The sequence below is a fragment of the Tachypleus tridentatus genome, chromosome 9 (genome assembly GCF_004210375.1).
Source record: "Tachypleus tridentatus isolate NWPU-2018 chromosome 9, ASM421037v1, whole genome shotgun sequence".
In the NCBI taxonomy this organism is placed as follows: Eukaryota; Metazoa; Arthropoda; class Merostomata; order Xiphosura; family Limulidae; genus Tachypleus; species Tachypleus tridentatus.
In genome coordinates, this window is record NC_134833.1 from 129,197,647 (window position 1) to 129,214,629 (window position 16,983).

General features: G+C 34.1%; 1 protein-coding gene across 5 annotated transcripts in view; it reads right to left on the bottom strand.

Annotated features, from left to right (window-relative positions):
• LOC143226355 (uncharacterized) overlaps positions 1 to 16,983 on the bottom strand; it is a 59,574-nt gene that overhangs the window by 39,406 nt on the left and 3,185 nt on the right. For 2 of the 5 annotated variants that reach the window (XM_076457222.1, XM_076457226.1), the window contains exon 2: positions 9,902 to 10,001. The exons of the other annotated variants lie outside the window; for them this stretch is intronic. The gene's annotated coding sequence lies outside the window, so the exon portion shown is untranslated. The remainder of the gene's footprint in view (positions 1 to 9,901; positions 10,002 to 16,983) is intronic. 5 annotated transcript variants of the gene reach the window in all.

The following is a 16,983-nucleotide window of genomic DNA, read 5'->3' on the forward strand; positions in this document are numbered from 1 at the left end:
CATTAGATCTTAAACACAAGTAGAAAATGGAAAGAGTGTTTCTAGTGTTTTTCTTCCAGTTTTCAACACTGAATTTCTGTAAACAAAAGGGAGTTCAAGCATAATTAAGAAAAATGCGTAAATAAAAAAATCTTGAAAAAAAATATCGTTGTAGTACTTGAAACTTTATGTGTTTCATCCAGGAGGTATGGACTTGGAATGACCATGTTCGGTCATTAGAACTTTCACATACAATATATCTTCCGCTGTCATAAACTATAATAAGACATCGTGTTGTACATAATAACTTGATAATAACGTGCACTAAAATCGTGCTTTGTAACAACACAGACAAACACCATGATCAGAATAATAAAATTACTGAGTGAAGTATGGAGTTCATAGTTAAAGGGCGTTGAAATCAAATTTCAACCCTATGCTTGACATAGGATTTGATTTCGTAAAATGTGTGTGGTAATGGTTGTAGCAACTTAACCCTAAATACATCCGTACTATATTCGCACATAAACAGCTCAGTAATGTTAACATCCATCGTTGATGATGGCCTTAACAGCAGTTCCAGAAAGAACTGGTTTTCATAGATCTCCTATGACACAGCAAAAACCATGATAACACAACAGCTGGTTTTATATTACGAAGGTTTCCATCGTCATCAGGACAGACTTTTCTTCGAATTACGCTGCAATAAATCTCTTAATACTTGTAGTGTAAAGTAGCTTAAACATTTACACGTGATCTATGCCTGTCTTATAGATCGGTGGCGGTGGCTTGATGGCATTATATCACCATAAGGCTAATAATGATAACAGTGTTATAATGTAATATAACACTATTATTACCGACCTATAAATAATGCTTCGTCGACATAAGGAGTTGTGCCCTATATTAATGTCCGTCTTATTTCTTGGTTTTAATATATATTATGAACCTTAACCATCATATTTATTCATTTTTTCTTCTCAAGTTTAATAACTCATCAATTTACTGAGGACTTCATCACAACTGATGGACAATGTGAACGAAAACCTTTCTTTAACCCATTTACATGGTCTCAAAAAGACATCGTAACATGAAAACAAATTGTAGTATTCTGAAAAAAATAGGGTCCGGGATGGCCAGGTAGGTTAAAGCGTTCGACTCGTAATCTGAGGATTGCGGGTTCGAATATCTGTCGCACCAAACAAGCTCGTCCTTTCAGCCATGAGGGAGTTATAATTTGACGGCCAGTCCCATTATTCGTTGGTAAAAGAGTAACTCAAAAGTTGGCGGTGGGTGGTGATGACTAGCTGCTTTCCCTCTAGTCTTACACTGCTAAATTAGGGACGGCTAGGCAGATTGCCCTCGTGTAGCTTTGCGCGAAATTCAAGACAAACAAACAAAACTGAAAAATAATCTGTGACGTACTTTTCACGTATCTGTAAAAAATAAAATATAATCCTAGTAACAAAAAAATTCTAATTACGTAGATCGTTTGTACTTTAAACATATTTGAGTGTTTAAAGGAAAACATCCATCAAATCAAGCTGTTCGATTAAGCTTATTTTAAATAACTTGATAGATGCTTAGATGCTCTTATTTTATGGGGTGGATGGTAAGAATATCTGAGTTTGAAACAATTAATTTTACTTCGTGCATTTGATAAAGCCATTCATTAGTACATCTGTTCTCTAGTACTGCAATAATCACAAGTAACAGCCATATAAGCTAGTATGAAATTCTGATAAACATTTATCAAAGTACGTATAAATAATCTACACCATTTCATCTCTTATCTGATTGTGTAGGAAAACGTATGATGATTTTAATATTTATTTAAACATGCGTTTTGTCGTTTGTTTGTTTTTGTTTTTTTAATTTCGCACAAAGCTACTCGAGGGCTATCTGTGCTAGTCGTCCTTAATTGAAGCAACAGTAGCTTTACAATGGTACAGTTGACGCCGAGAGGGAAGGCAGCTGTTAAGGGCTATCACCACAGCGTAAGACTAGAGGGAAGGCAGCTAGTCATCACCACTCTTGGCCAACTATTCTTTTACCAACGAATAGTGGGATTGACCGTCACATTATAACGCCACCACGACTGGGAGGGCGAGCATGTTTGGCGCGACGGGGATGCGAACCTGCGACCCTCAGATTACGAGTCGCACGCCTTAACACGCTTGGCCATGCTGGGCCGCGTCTCGGCGTTCAACTGTCACCATAGTAAAGACGTTGCTTTACTGTTGCTTCAGTAGCCCTTAAATAAGGTTCATAAAGTGTTTGTATATACGTATTTAACTAGATAGTATACCTCTAATTATCACATGTAGATATTATTATAATATTAGAAGCTTAATGTACAACTTCAGTACAAATAATAATGTATGATTAGTTCCTTAATGTTTAACTGGAGCTAGATAAAAACATGAATTATAGTGTTTGGAATAGTTGCAAACAACAGCATAAGTGTAGAATTTTAGTATAAAATAACATGAGATATTTTTTTTATAATGAATGTTCTATAACGTATATTTTAATAAGACTTTCACAGTTATGAGACTGTTAGCGTAATATAAAACAAAGGAGAGTAGCTTTACAGAACTATACTTGAGCGTCACAAAAAAGGAGAAAAATTTTAACACTCCAAGAAATAAAGCAATCATAAGACATTTCAATAACACTTGAACAAAAAAAAGTAAAGGGTGTGTGTTTTCTTAGAGCAAAGCCACATTAGGCTATCTACTGAGTCCACCGAGGGAAATCGAACCGCTGATTTTAGCGTTGTAAATCCGGAGACATACCGCTGTACTCGCGAGGGGCAACACTAAACGAGAAAAACAACATTCTGATTAATAAAGGCTTTGTTTTTATGTCTCGCTTTGGGTGAATTTAATTAAAGCATGACCTGAACGTGACCCAGTTCTTGCTTGAAATTCCGACTTATTTTATTAAGTACCGAAGTTACTTGGCTTAATTCTTTGAGACGAACGCTTAAGATCTATCGGGAATGATATCTTGACTTTTCACGTCAGTCATAAAAAAGAACGTGTAGTAATGAGCTGTTATAACTGCTCTATTCTAACGAAATGAGGAAAGTAATATATCCATACAGCAACGTACTTTCATTTGGCATCTGTTGTTACAAAGATTTAGTCGATACTAAATTTTTGTGTTTGTTTTAAAACAAATGTGCAGAACTAAAATAACTCTTCCTGTACAGATGTTTTCCTTCCAGTTGTTTTCAAATTTCACTTTGTAATTAGCCCCCCACTTCTCCACAAAACCTCGAGTTCTTCACGCATGACTAATAACCTATAATTCTATAAGTTACTTTATTCACACAGGTTTTATGTTTTCAGTTAGCGTTTTTTAATTGGTATTATGTAGATTAAGATACGTATCAGATGAAATTAACTTCATTAACTTCTCAAGTGAAACGTATAAATATCACTACATATGATATGAGTTAGCTAATAAGTCAACAAAAAAGTTTCAACTTTTGAAAAACTGCCGACAATGACATATATTAACGTTTCGTTTCGGAATTTTTTGTTTGCTGTTGCTGTTGTTGTTTTAAATTGAGCACAAAGTTACACAACGGGCTATCTGTGCTCTGCCCACAATGGATATCAAAACCTGGATTTTAGCGTTGTAAGTCCGCAGACATATCGCTGAGCCACTAGAGGGTTTTATTTGCTTGTATATTATTAAGCACAAGCCAATACAATGGACTATCCGTGTTGTTGTTTTTTTTTAATTTGTTGTGCACACTGTAGGGATTTACACATATTTTAATAATAAAGTTAGAAAATAAATATTTACATTTTAGATAATTATAATCGAACTTTTATTTTAACCAACATTTTGTCTATGCAGTTTCTTCACGTCTAGTACATAAAATTGTTTAATATTACAATATTCATTAAATTATAAAACTGTGTGTGAGTTTTTATTTCTAAAGTCTACCGTAAGGTGCCTCTAACAATGTATAGTTTTGTTTTTGAATTTCGCGCAAAGCTACTCTAGGGCTATCTGCACTAGCCGTCCCTAACTTAGCAGTGTAAGACTAGAGGAAAGGCAGCTAGTCATCACCACCTACCGCCAACTCTTGGGCTACTCTTTTACAAACGAATAGTGGGATTGACCGTAACATTATAACGCCCCCACGGCTAGAAGGGCGAGCATGTTTGGCGCGACCAGGATTCGAACCCGCGACGCTCGGATTACGAGTCGAACGCCTTAACACGCTTGGCCATGCCAGGCCCAACAATTTATAGAATATTGTTATTATTTCACTATTGTTTTAATATTGTAGTACAGCAATGTTAAGTACATAATTATAAAAAAATCTGACATAGATTGCTTACCGTATATTCCCTATGTGACGCTCTCGGGCTTGGAAACTGCAAAATGAAGAGAGCAAAGGCAAGTATTTGTGCAGTTTCGGATCCTATTTTTCATATGTTATTTGTTGTTTTAAATGCTATTGAGTGTGTTTTTTGCTTGTGTTTTTTCAAATAAAAACAGTAGAAATTAAAGTGGATTATGTGTTTATGTCACACAAGGTAAAGAAATACTGAGTGGGCGTTAATTAGGGGCAATGGGCATGTAAGATACAGAAATACACAGAATTACTAATACTGTTATGATTAGCTACAAAATAAATAGATGCTGCTAAGAAACAATTTAAAGATACAAAGTTTAGTAGCAGTGTTTGAAAACATTGTAAATCAATGTGATACTTCATAGCACAAAAGTGTTAAACTAGAAGTAATAATGTTAAGTAAGTGATATAATGTGTGTATGTTTAGTTAAATGTACCAATCATCGTTTCTACTTATTTTTGAAAATTTTTCGTTAATGAGAGAATAGCTTCCATACATTATCTCTTTCTTTAAAACTCCTATTAGTTTGTTTTGTAAGATAGAAACTTAAATGGATTTTGGTTTTCTATATTTGAGATTCTGTACTCGTATAAGGGAATGTTCTGCTGAGGCGGTTTTGTGTTGGTCATACTTATATAATACAGTGATGTGTTCTGAGATAGGCGTGTGCAAAGATCTTCCGGTTCCTCCCACGTATGACAAAAAAAAACAACAAAAACCTACGCCAGAGAAAATAGCGTAAATGTGCCTCACCAAAAACATAATTTTCAAATCATAAATATCCGAAGACACACATACAAGAGAAATCAAACGACCTTTCCACACCAGGAGAATACAAATCACTTTTTAAGTTTGTATAATAAAATTTAATGTGTTTCCATACTGATATTTTAAACAATTTTTCTTAATGTGATGCCAATTTGAAACTTTCGTTTTGTACTATGCGTTAGAGTTCAGTTAGTGAAGGCCTTTTAGTAAATATTTTCTACATTACATGTTATTTTGGCTACAAATTCTTGTTGCGCTAAACTTTGTAACAATTTTACTAAAACTGCAACTGGACTTCTCACATATTTCCTACGTCCAGTTTAAATATTATTGTTACACTACAAACAAGCTTCTTCTTTGCATTTAATGAATGGTTTTTATGCAGCCCATTCTACGTTATAATAATATTTTTGGGAACATAATTGATTTGTTATGAGTTGATCTTTACGTCACGACTCTATTCCTGGATATAGAATTAGTTTTTTACAAGCAGAGTCTATGTTATGATACCATAATTGGAAACAGGATTGGTTTCTTATGGACAAGTAAAAATACATTTTTTAATGACTCACTTTTCCTGAATTGTCATCAAAAGGTTTTGGTTGTTTTTATGACATATTACTCTTTGTCAACAGTTGCTGTCTTCTCACGAGGACATTCTCTTCGTGTACAATGTCCAGAGAATCCACTTGTTGCTCTATCTTTGGTGATACTCTAGAAGTGAGTTAGATAAGTTCCTTAGCTGGTTGACTTACTTCTGATGGAATCTTCTCTAAAGAAAACTTTTTGGATATTTTTATATTTATATTCATAAATCATCGTGGGAGATGATCCTTGATTTAGGTCTCCATTCTTTCTGGATTCTGTTCCTTAGGTTGGTTGTCTTCGTTACCTTTAACCTCCATCCTTGTTGTCATTGAATATTGAACGTCTGAAGATGTGACTGTTATGTAGAGCAAAGTATTGACTAGTCATAGAATATGAAAGTACTTGAAACAAGTCTAAACTCATATCTACGCCTCAACCTAAAGTCTGTTCCCAACATTCACTCTTACTCAGCGTGACTTATCCACACATATCTTGTATAGAGAAGGTTCCCACAATGTTTCCCAACTTTTATTATATCTAGTTGAATAATGGTAGAGCTAGACTTGATCAAAATCGTATTGATTCATGACTTTCTGATTTATTTAAATAATGCATTCCTTACGTCAAATAGGAGAGATGGAGTATTTTCATTTATTTTTCCAGACTTTCTTCTGTAATATTCCCTATTATGTATCACCTAAAGCATCTCTTCTGTCTTGTGGTTTATTATTTGAATAAATATTTGTCTGTTTAAAAGGTTTTAACATTTTAAAGAAATTTGTTCTTTATGTTGCAACTGAAATATCTTTTCTCCTGCGATTTCCTTATTTCATTTTGCATAACAGCTATCTATCTGAGCGTTTGAGCTATTCTAAGCTTCTACCAGAGAGAGTTCGTGTATTTTATAACCTAATAATTCCTAAATCCTTGTCATTGTTGTTTATCTGATTCAAGTTCCGTCTTTAGTTGGACAGCTTTCTTTAAGGACAAATATCGACTTTAGTCTACTTCACATATCTTCATCTACTAGAGTAATCATTAATTATTAATTTGCCAACTTATCCATCATTTCACGTGGAACATCTGGATGAGAGAACTGGAGAGGTCTTTCTATATTTTCAGCCATAGGCTGAGTTCTCGTCTTTTCTCTTACATTTTTTTTTGCTTTATAACTTTCCTTCTGAGGTGTCACAATATATCCATCTCATAAGGTAGTAACTAGTTCCTGGTAATTATTCTGTCTCTCTGTTGGATTGTCGCTTACTGTTGTGGATTTGTTAAGGATGCAGCAAGATGACTAGCGTGTTTTTCAGGACTCCAACAATTCACTTCAGAAATTATTTTAAATAGTTTGATATGCTTTTATAATATGTTTAAATCATAGCATGTTGGTTTTTCTGTTCGGTGATGTTATTGAACTGATCTGCTAGTTGTGTGGTTGAAGTAATCGAAGAAAGTCCTGATTCCATAATACGATATGCATTTTAGTTAAGTTTTTTCAAGCTACTTTTGTTCCTTGTTGTTTCATTTAGCTCACGCCTGTTCTTCGGATAAACTTTGTTCCCTGCTTTATTAGTAAAAGTGTTAATACCCATACCCGCCGTCCTGAGATATATTTTTACTTCAAGTGTATTTCTCGTCATCACGGATGTTCTGCGGATAGGGGTAGGTCTCTAATGTTGCACTCATGCAAAAATATCAAGTGTCGTCAAATGGTAGGCAAGATGATATCACAAAGTTACGACCTCCCTTATGTAAAATGAGAATTACCAAACACGTGTAAGCGACAGTTGTTGTGGGTAAACGTGGCTTTTCCCGATAAGTAACAAACGCTTGATTAAGCAATTGAAATGGACCTTCATAAACTAAATATTTATGCGTCGACTTGCTTATCAAAATAAAGGCTTTTGAAGGACAGAAACAGCTAATTAGCTTAAGAATCCAGTGAATTTGTTTGTTTCTAATTAATCATAAAGCTACACGAAGGGTTAACTGTGATCTGCCCGCCACGGGTATCGAAACTCGTTTTCTAGCATTTTAAGTTCACAGATATACCATTGTGCCACTGGGGACAAATCGAGTGAAAGGTGGCCGTCCAGGATTCAGAAAGCAATTATATATATACACTCTGTTTATGTTTTTACGAATACATTTTTTTGTTTTCATTTTGTCTCGAGCTTTGGGTCAAGTCAATTTGTTTTTTTTTAATTCATGGTCTGTTGGTTTCAGCTGAATTCAGCATTACTTCGAAAATTATCCTGCCAGTTCTCCTGTTATAAAGTGCATTGTTCTAATATTCTCTGAGGAAATTAATTTCACCTTAAAATAGCACAGAAGGTAATAAAACAGTTGTATAAACAGATTTAAACTAAATGAGTTCTTTTATTCTATATTTTGAGGTATGAGTACTGGAGCTCAGGCAGCAAAAAGAGTGTCTGGTTTGTTCTTCGGATTTGTTAATTCAATTTCTAGGTGTATTACTGCTCATTTCTTATAGCTTGATCAATGCTGTTATTATTAACCCTACCACCGAAAGTGGACGAAAGCTATAGTTTCGCCCCTGTGTGTACGTGTGGGTCAGCAATATTTCTTGAAAACGGCTGAATGGATTTAAACGAAAGTTGGTATACATTTGGACTATGACCCAACATAGAAATGATTAGTTTTTTTAGGATCAAGATTACAGATTTTTACTCAAAATGTTAATCAAAAATGCAGATGCAAACTGAAGTTAGTATAAGTCATTTTCACAAAATCTGTTCACTGTGAACTCATGTTTAGTTATCAAGCTCATATAAAAAGTTACCATTAACACCGCATATTAAAATACAAAATCTGTTATTCAGTGAGAAAAATTAAAGTTGCTTTTCTAACACTGCTTGTGTTTTTTTTAGAATAACCTTCCCTCTATTAACCGTTTTAAGGACTGTCACGCTCGAAGCTCCGTCACCGAACATGCTCGATCTTTTAGCCGTGAAAGCATTATAATGTGACTTTCAATCCCATTATTCGTTGGTAAAAGATTAGCTCTAAGTTGGCGGTGGGCGATGTTTACTTAGTGCTTCCCTTCTAGTCTCTCACATTAAATTAGAAGCTGCTAGTGCAGATAGTCTTCCCAAAGTGAAATTCAAAACAAAATCAAACTCTTGACTGTTTAAAGATTATATACGCTTCTTCCTTTAATACACTGATAATGTGAAAATACTGTTGAAAATGATGAATTATTACAACATCTGTAAAATAAATCATCAACTGTAGGTGTGAAAAACAAAAATGTTCGTTATTACTTACTTGGTGATATTTTTATATGTTATTAGAACAATGCTCTTAAAAACAAATATTGTTTCGTATGCAACGGGTATTATATTACAATACTGTCATTTAAATGAGATTTTTATGCCTTATTCTATTGTAACCAAGAATATTCTTTATAGTAGATCCTATATTATGGATTAATCATGATTAAGAATTAACAATAATACTATTTGTTAGTAAGAAAATGATTAATAATCTAAAATGTTTCATAAAGAAGATCAGTGGTGTGAAAATGAGATTCCCGCAGCTGTAGATGATCTTGAATGGATTCTGTTATAAACTAGAACAAAATGTTGTACACATCACACTGATGGTAATGTGTCCAAAGGCCAGACTTAATACAGTAAGTATAAGGAAAATGTTATACTCTAATTTAAAATGACCCTTTCCGAAAATGTAGTGCATATGGAGACATTATTGTATGAGAAAGTCCAGGTCTGTACTCTAAAAACTTTGGAAGTCTGATTTCTACGAATCTCCTGTGACAGAAAATTAGTTAGTCATCTATTGTAGATAGTGGTGCCATTTTTGTTAAAAGAAAATAATAAAAAGATGTCGTATTTGTGTTTCATGGTGCACAGGATTCCATATACCATTAAGATATTTTTAGCCATTACTTTACCAAGAACCATGATAAATCAATGTTGCTGGTCAGGGTGAGACTGCTGACGAGAGACCTATGACTAAATTATAGTGTTGTAATTTTTTTTTAACATTGGGGAACCAGATGAAGCTAAAAAATTTTTTGTGATATCCCTGAGTATTAAACATAATATAACGTTATTTCAATAATAATAAATAATAATACATTTCGAAACTTATCTAACTGAGCCAACAGAATATTGACCATTTATGATTAGTATAGTTACCTTACAGCATTTTCTGGCGATTTCCATTCTTCTTTCTCCATCCTATTGTGTGGCTACAGCTCCTTAGAAGTTGGCTTTCCATTGTATTAGCCTAACTTTCCTATGGAAAAACAGAAGCGTCCTTTTGAATCATTGATATGATTGGCTGAAGCTAAAGAAGTATCATTTTTGTTCCCTTTTTACTGTGTATCTCTGTCTTTGTTCCATTCTTATCTTAGTTTTAACTCAGTACCATTCAATCCCGATCCAGTATAGTTCGGCATCAGTCTTATCTGATGTCCTGACATAGTTTTTGAAATTGTAATCTAAAACAGTGAAATACCGTAGTGAAGTATTTATTTAAAGGAAGGACAACAAGAATTATTGAATAAATGAATGTCTGTAGTCATCTGTATATCCTTGAGTACAGTTATAGTTAGTTTTGCTATTTTTTATAAATCTTGTTTAGGATCTCACAACTTTAATTGTTCTCTGAGACAATTAGACCTTTATACTTCAACTTAAGTTACATAACTTTCAACTTTCCAACTAGATTTGAGCGAACTCCAGTTACTGCGGTTGCGTTTTTTTTTTAAAGAATGCCACAATTTCAAGATAATATAAAGTAATATACAGAAAATGCGTACTAATATTTTTATCTGAACAATTGTTTTAGCGAAACATTATATAATTAATTATATTTGTCATAAGACATTTTGTTATGTCTATTATAATTTTAACACCACATCACTAATGTAGCCTCTTACGGTTGAAATGCTATTATCATATATTTTTCAATTCTTGAAAATCGGTAAGAAACTAGATTAGGAATGTAGTGTCATAACATATGATAGGCCTAACATAATATCTTGTACCAAATGTAATTAGTGCTCGTTACGTTGCGTGATTCAACCAAATAAAACATGATGTTGTAAGCGTCACTATCTGTCACACCAAGACTTGGTGTTTATTAGTTTATTATAAAGTAAATATATGATAATATTTGCAGTTATGTTTAACTGCATATTTACATCCAACTCTGACATGGATGCTTTACGTTTTAAGACATTATTGATATCCATCCTTTCTAAGTGTGTTTTTTTAAGTGAAACATAAAGCTACACTATAGGTTGTCTTTGCTTTGCCCATCACAGGTATCGAAACCGAGATTTTAGTGTTATAAGGTTTCAAACTTACCGCTGAACCTCTGTAGAGTGAGTTTTGATACTTTTGTGATACTTTCACAGGAAAGCTTATCCCACTAAGCAAGTCCCAATGGCTTACAAACAGTGTAACTATGACATCTTGTGAGTGTTATTTATACTATAACAAGAGTCATTTCTTTGCAATGAATATAAAGGTAGTAGTGTCGGACCATTTACAGAAGATAAAGAATCCTGCAGCAGTAGCCTCAGTGGCACATTTTGAGTCAGAGTGACTTTTGGAAGTATCATAATGTCGAAAGGCTTAACTCAGCCCAAAGTTACCTTATTACAAGTGCGCTAAACACAGACCAGTGGAATGTGCCACGACTATGGATTGAAAGGTTCATCAAACACTACCAAAAAATTCACTCTGAACTTTAGATCTGTGAGTGAATAATAATAATGATGGTCAAATCCCACTAGTCATTTGCTCAAGGCTATTTCAAGAGTTGGTGTCTAATGCAGATGTGACTACTTAAAAACAAGCTAAAATCTGCTCTAGCTATCGCCTGCTGTTTTATCTCTACCATATTGCATAACTATAAATAGCTGCATAGCTTGTACTTTAGGCCTAGGTGATACTGTTATTTTAAAAAAATGGTATATAACCCTATATACTATGTTGAAATCACGTTGACCTCTAAGAGAGAAAAAAAAAGTTAAAAATATGTAATATAAAACATCTAAGAAAGGTTTGTTTGTTTTGAATTTCGCACAAAGCTATTCAAGGGCTATCTGCGCTAGCCGTCACTAATTTAACAGTGTAAGACTAGAGGGAAGGCAGGTAGTCATCACCACTCACCGCCAACTCTTGGGCTACTCTTTTACCAACGAATAGTGGGATTGACAGTAACATTATAACGCCCCCACGGCTGAAATGGCGAGCATGTTTAGTACGACGGAGATTCGAACCCGCGACCCTCGGATTAGGAGATTAACCATCTGGCCATGCCAGGCCTCAGGAAGGAGATTGACTGTAATCTATTGATTTACATTATGCTTCACACCACTGCAATGGAAGTTTTCCAAACATTCTTTTTACCAACTTCACTAACGTGAAGTTAAACAGAAAAATAAGTCAAAGCATTTTTATCGGAAAACATTTGGTTGTTTGTCTGTAGTTAAACACAAAGATACACAATGAACTATCTGTGCTGTGCCCACCACATGTAACGAAACTGGGTCCACAGATTTACCACTAAATCAGAAAAATAAAACAATATTAAATGATAGATTCATATGACCTTTAATATATTAACGTTTGCTTTTTTTAAAGCCTGATCTTACAGTTTCAGTTTGAGATATTCCTTGCACAAAATGGCAGAATTTGTTTCTAATGGAATTAGATTATAGTAATATAGATGTTTATAAATGAAGGAAAACTAGCATAGTATTTGAAATATGTAAAAAGGAATTAGACTTAAAACTACTTAGAAGTTCTATTAATACATTTCAAAACTTCAACCCACACAGTATGCTTAAGTAACGTTCCTAAGGGGCTTCTCTCTTATTATAATATCATGTAATAATTGTTTTAAACATAACTGAATGTTCACCAACAATAAAGTAAGCCTTCGCTAAACTGTCAAATGAAGCTAAAAATAATGATATAATACATTAATGTGAGGGGTTTTAAGATAATAAACTATTTTCTTTCTACGCTTTGTATCAAGTGGCTTTATTCTGATTAACAAAGGTAGACTCAAAGGGAATGTAAAGGTGTATTTTTGCCTTTGATTGTCTTTAATTTTTCTGTCATCTAGTCAATTTGTCTGTTTCTGACTCAGAACTAAATCCTAGTATCTTAAAAATGAACCTGCTGCGAAAGTCATCAAACATCATAACCTGTTGAACAGGTGAGCTCCAGATTTGTCGTAAGCCATCCAATGCCAACCTATCAGAGTCTAAAAGTAGTGTAATGCATGAATGATATGTTGTGTGGAGCCACTGTGCAGGGTAGAAGCAACTTAGCTTTGGCTTGACTGCTCTTGTTTTCAACCAGCGCAGACCACCGAACCTCAAAATACAGCCATATTTCTTATGTCAGTTGTATTGGAAGTTGAGGTATTTTGTCACATGTACTGCACGAAACAGAACATGTAATAACATATTTTACTTTTGTGCAACTGGCTCCTGAGTGCACATTCAGTACAATAAACAATTAACTGTTTGTATTCGTGATATATGTCCAATACTACCATCACTACTTATTAGAGAGTTCTTCATTCAAGCACCCTATACAACAATGATACGACGTATGAAATAATAGCAACGTTGAAGCCTGACTTCTGTTGCACCTCATCATCCAGGGCAACAGCAATGTGTTGCAGATGAAGTATCTCATTACAGAGACAGAACTTGTCCATTGATTGCTCATCCAAACCCTGAGCACCATGCAGTGTGTGATAACTGCACTAGTTAATGGTCTTCTTAAATTAAACGTCAAAGTCCAGAGAAACGAAAGGTACAGACTTAACTTTAGTGCTACTTGCCATCTAACAAAGTGAAACACAATCATTACAGATAGAGGTGTGCAGAGTGGACACTTAATCTGTAACAATTCTAAAAGCAAATATGGCTGTAGGATGCTCTACTAACATAAACTACGGTAACAGTGATTCCAGAACTGTGACGCAGTTCGCCAATCTCGGAGTCCAAAAGCATAAAACACTCTGAGCTTTGCATGATGGAAGGACTGGAGAATTTGAAAGTGTTTGCCACACGTGTGTCATAAACGTGAAAGTGATTTTTTGGCTGCATTTACATCAAGATATTGAAGGATGGTGCAAATAGTTTGTTGTGTGTGTCACTTAGAGGAAACCTAACCAGTTGTGACTTCTTCTTTGAAGAAAATATCAGTAAGTATACCTCTTTCTCTCTCTCAAAGACTGATACAAGTAATAGTTTTGTACTGGTCATATTCGACTAATTCACCAGGTGGGACAACGTTTATTTACTGATTGACAGTCCAGCAGCTATATTCAGAGCATAAGAAGAAATCCACACAGATCAAAAAGCCAATTTAAACAGAATTGTGCTGAATGTTAAGGGTAGTGATGACACGCACTTCGCCATATTACTCACAGTTTGACGATGTAACGGAATGAGTTACTAAAACAAAGAAATTATACGTGCAAAGATTGTGAATTATGACGAAATAATTATATTTAATGTTAGTATTTACAGCAACAATACCAGTACAACAGTCAATTGATTGTTTTTCAAACTTACTGATGTTTGGATATGAAATACAACTTTTAGTTGATGGGATGTATATCTCACCTTCCAGCGCAGATATACCAGTAACCATAAAAAAGACACTAAATTATGAAACTTACACATGGAATTGCACACTATTAGTTTGGTAAAGCTGCTACACGAATAAAGAGGTGTTGTGAAAAGACATAAAAAGAACAAAAATACAAGCTCAGGAGATGAGTGTAGTTTTTTCATATGTTAGCAGATAGCCCTCGAGAAGCTTTGCGTAAAAAAATTAAAAAACAAACAAACAAAACACTGCTAAAACTAAAGGGAAGGCAGCTAGTCATCATCACCCACCGCCAACTCTTGGGCTACTCTTTTACCAACGAATAGTGGGATTCACCGTAACATTATAACGCCCTCACGGCTAAAAGAGCGAGCATGTTTAGTGTGATGGGGATTTGAATTTGCGACCCTCAGATTAGCAGTCGAGCGCCTTAAACACCTGGCCATGCCAGGCCTTGTGTTAGCAATGTGGAAGCTATAATGAACCAGTCTGAAAAAAACTGAATAGAAGTATATGATCAAGAGAAATGGGCCAGTTGGTTTTGAATATCGATAAGGATAGGGTGATAACTAATGTGAAGCGATTCCAGGGCCAGCATAGAGCTAAGTGAATCAGTATAAATAGTACAGTTTGTAAAATGCATAACTTCTACGTAAGCCAGGATAAGAGAAATGGCATACAACTCGGAAGTGAAAACAAATTTTAGAGGGAATCCTGTGTGCAACCACCAAATCACAATAAACCACGCCAAACAAATTCACCTGATTTCGAATTCGCGACCCTTAGATTACGAGTCGAGCGCCTTAACCACCTGGCCATGCCAAGCCTTGTGTTAGCAGTGTAGAAGCTATAATGAATCAGAATGAAATGAGCTTGTTACGTAGTAGCACAGATTGACTATGGTATTAGTTTCTGTCCCTCAACTGTTAGATTTAACTGTTTGACCAGCAATTAATACGATCAGTTGACTGAAGAATCAATGAAAAGAAATGAATGTTCCATGTTTTCTGAGCTATTTTGTAGTTGTTCACAGCAGAATATTTAAAGGTAGTTCAGCCCTAGAAACTCACAGGCCTTTAAAATTTTGAAAACATACAGAGCTATTGAGTGGTCCTTAAACTACATGTACTCCAATAAAAAATGATCAAGTAATCTCAACATTTGTTGAACCAAGTTCTTCAACATTCTAGTTATATTTTATAAAGTGATTTATCACAAATTCTGCTGCCTGATTATAAACGCATTGGTCTACAGAAGACCAACAGATATTTTCAAATTGAGATTCCTTAGATGCTGTAAACCACAATAAATATAATAACTTTGGAGACAAAGCAAGAAAAGTTACTACATTGTAGCATTTCGTCAAACCTGTTCTCTGGGGAAACTAGAGGGATAAATAGAAGTGACTGAAAAGCAATAAGTCTGCAAGATGTCAGTTTGCAACGATCTACCCAATTATTTGTAATATCTACCAATAGAGAGTAGTGAAAGTTGTAGCATACCATGTGGTGTCTTTCTGGAAAGAGCTTAAAACATGGATACCCTATAATGATACATACACATACTATTTGATGGAACCACGGAATTAATAAGCCTTAAAAAAGTTCCAAAAGGTAAGAACAACAACACGTATATCTAAAGAACGAAATATTGACAGTATATACTATTTTATTTTAGTTTACTTTTGTGTAAAAATAAATATATTAATTTAATTGGTTAAACGTGTGAGAAAAATTACTTTTTAAATAGCGCTTTTATCACGTGCCTTTTGACAATCTACTTAAAATATTTTGTATGGTATCTACAGATCTTTGTTAAATGTTCTTATCATTGTTATGTATTTTATGCAAATAATTATCAAAACAAATTATTTTTATGCATTTCATATGGAACATCACCAAAGGTTCTAATTATTATGTATTTTATATCGATCATTGTTAAAGGGTATCATTTTTAAAAATATGTCGTATCAACTATTCCTAAAGGGTCTTAAAGGTGTTGTTTTCCAAATGTTATGCTATAAAGTATAATAGTCCCTTACAATGACAAAGTACTGTAGATTCATATTTTATAAAAAACGTTTTTTTATTTATAATTAAAGATAGTTGGTCTGAAGTATGTCTTTCTTTTTTAGCTTAGAAAGATAAGCATTTACTTCTGCATAGTTTCCGCACTTGTTATTGGAGAAGTCCTAAGATTGGTTCTGATTGATTTCCTACCTTCATCAACCGTGTAATAATGTAGAAATATTAAAACAGTTTGGTCAAACAAGAGTACCGCTAGGGTCGTTCGCTAAATACCTCCCTCTTATCTACTATTTAGATATTAAGGACGATTATGCACGTGGCTTAGCATGAAATTCTCAAATAAACAAGAAAAGTAGGTTCCGTGTACTACCTTAAAAAACTTTTTAATAGTGTCAGTATTAACATAATAAAACGTGAAATCTCGAACAGAGAATTTTTTAAAAATAAATCTCATAAAATTAAATTATTAAAACTACCTAATTTTCTTTCCATAAAATATGAACTGTTAAACACAGAAACTTTATGAATAAAACTCAGAAGACTAAGTTGTTTGTACTGAGTAAAACTTTTATTTTAATATTATATGTTTTTTTGTAACTTTAT